This window comes from Penaeus japonicus, unplaced genomic scaffold, assembly GCF_977035675.1.
Source record: "Penaeus japonicus unplaced genomic scaffold, GWHDUDI00000001_assembly GWHDUDI00000019, whole genome shotgun sequence".
Lineage (NCBI taxonomy): Eukaryota > Metazoa > Arthropoda > Malacostraca > Decapoda > Penaeidae > Penaeus > Penaeus japonicus.
In genome coordinates, this window is record NW_028234421.1 from 39,772,788 (window position 1) to 39,775,287 (window position 2,500).

Here is a 2,500-nt window from a genome sequence, read left to right on the forward strand (position 1 = left end):
ACGATTTCCATGTCCACTGAAGATTCCAAATACATATATTTATATATATACATGCATGCACACACACACACACACACACACACACACACACACACACACACACATATATATATGAATATATATATATATATATATATATATATATATATATATGCATATTATGATATAACCCCAACTATATTCACTACGAACATACACCACACACACACTCACACACACTCACACACACCTACACACACACACACACACATATATATATATATCTATATATATATAATATATATATATATAGTTATTATATTATATATGAATATTTATATATGTTTATTTGTATGTATATGCATATATTTTATATTATATTATATATTATATATATAATATGATATTTATATATATATATGTATGTGTGTGTGTGTGTGTGTGTGTGTGTGTAGTATGTGTGTGTGGTGTGTTGTGTGTTGTGTGTGTCTGTTGTGTGTTTAAACGCATATATGTATATATATGTGTGTGCGTAGTTATTTGTGTTGTGGATATATATGTATATATATATATATAATATATATATATTATATATATATATTATATATATTATAATACATATATATATTTTGTGGTGTGTGTGTGTGTGTGTGTTGTGTGTATATAATGCTGCTGTGTGTGTGTGAGTGTTGGTGTGTGTGTGATGTGTGTGTATGTGTGATGTGTGTGTGATGTGTGTGTATGCGTGATGTGTGTGTGTGTGGTGTGTGTGTGTGTGTGTTGTGTGTATGTATGTATGTATGTATGTATGTATGTATGTATGTAGGCTAGTACACACACACACTCACACACACGCCGGTGTATATATGTTATATATATACATATGTATATTATATATGTATATATATATACCGGAGTTTATATATTGTATATATGTTATATATGTATATATATATATTTGTATATTTATATGTATATAATATATATCTATATATATATATATATATTATTTAATATATATACTTAATATATGTTATATATATACACATAGAAAATTATATATATTTATATTAGGTATATATATATATATTATATTTTTATAGATTTATATATTTATTATATTTTAATTATATATATATATTTTTTGTTGTGTGTGTGTGTGTGTGTGTTTTGTGTTGTGTTGTGTGTGTGTGTGTACATATATTATTATATATATATAATATATATTATAAATAAAATATAATATATATATATGTGTGTGTATATATATTTTTTCATATATTTTATATTTTATAAATATATTATAAATATTTTAAAAAATGTTTGGGTGTGTTTAAATATTTATAATATTGTGTATGTGTTTTTAAAATATGTTTATAAATTTATTTTTACCAATCTAAAATTTTTTAATATTTTATTTTATATATAATATAATATATATATATATAAATAATATTTTTATAAACACACCCACCCACCCCACACCACACACACCACACACACATTTTAAATATATATATATATATATATATAAAAATAATTTTATATTTTTAAAATTATATTTTTATATACATTATATCCCACCCCACACATTTACACATATATACATATATATATATATATAGATAGATAGATAGATAAATAGATAGATAGATATACATATACATAAGCTCCCTCCGACAGGTGCAGCAGCTTCTGAGGAGGACATACCGTCGATGGCGCGACCACCGCGACCCCCGGAAGGGCCATCACCGTCCGTCGCAGTACACGGCCATGGGTCGCTCGTCGGCCACGCTCCTCAACACCACATGCACCTCCATGGACTGCACCAGGTACTTTGAGGTGAGTCCTAGCTGTGATGTGACTCCAACAGACACTAGTCCAGCCCTCGACTTAGTGGGCCAACAATACGCTCTCATGTAAGCTGTTTCGTTCTCTCTCTCTATCCCTCTTTTTCTCTCTTTTTCTCTTTCTCTCTCTCTCTCTCTCTCTCTCTCTCTCCCCTTTCTCCTCCCCTCTTCCCCCCTCTTTTTTCTTTCCCCTCTCTCTCTCTTTTCCCCTTTTCCCCTCTCTCTCTCTCTCTTCTCTCCCCCTCTCTTTCTCTCCCCCCCTTCCCCCTCTCTCCCTCCCTCCCTCCTCCCTCCTCTCCCCCTCTTCTCTTCTCCCCTCTCTCTCTCTCTCTCTCTCTTCCCCTCCCCCTCCTCTCTCTCTCTCTTCTCTCTCTCCCCCTCTCCCTCCCCCTCTCTCTCTCTCTCTCTCTCCCCCTTTTCTCCCCTCTCTCTCTCTCTTTTCCTCCCTCCCCTCTCTCTCTTCCCCCTCTTCCCCTCCCCCTCCCCCGTCTCCTCTCTCCCCCTCTTTCTCTTTTCTCTCTCCCTCTCTCTTTCTCCCCTCTCTTTTTTCTCCTCTCTCTTCTCTCCCCTTTCTCTCTTCTCCCCCTCTCTCTATCTCTTTCTCTTTCTCTTTCCCCTTTTCTTTCCCCTCTTTCTCTTTTTCTTTTTCTTTTCCCTTTTCTCTCTCTCTC

The 2,500-nt window shown here is 33.2% G+C and overlaps 1 protein-coding gene and 1 long non-coding RNA gene across 2 annotated transcripts in view; both read left to right on the forward strand.

Annotated features, from left to right (window-relative positions):
- The window catches only part of LOC122245596 (calcitonin gene-related peptide type 1 receptor-like), an 11,416-nt gene extending 11,405 nt beyond the window's left edge, over positions 1-11 (forward strand). The window contains exon 7 of the mRNA XM_086547167.1: positions 1-11. This exon is cut by the window's left edge and continues 221 nt beyond it. The gene's annotated coding sequence lies outside the window, so the exon portion shown is untranslated.
- Positions 12-1,667: 1,656 nt separating this feature from the next.
- LOC147469829 (uncharacterized) overlaps positions 1,668-2,500 on the forward strand; it is a 6,160-nt gene continuing 5,327 nt past the window's right edge. Inside the window, exon 1 of the long non-coding RNA XR_015191878.1 lies at positions 1,668-1,821. This is a non-coding gene — a long non-coding RNA (uncharacterized LOC147469829). The remainder of the gene's footprint in view (positions 1,822-2,500) is intronic.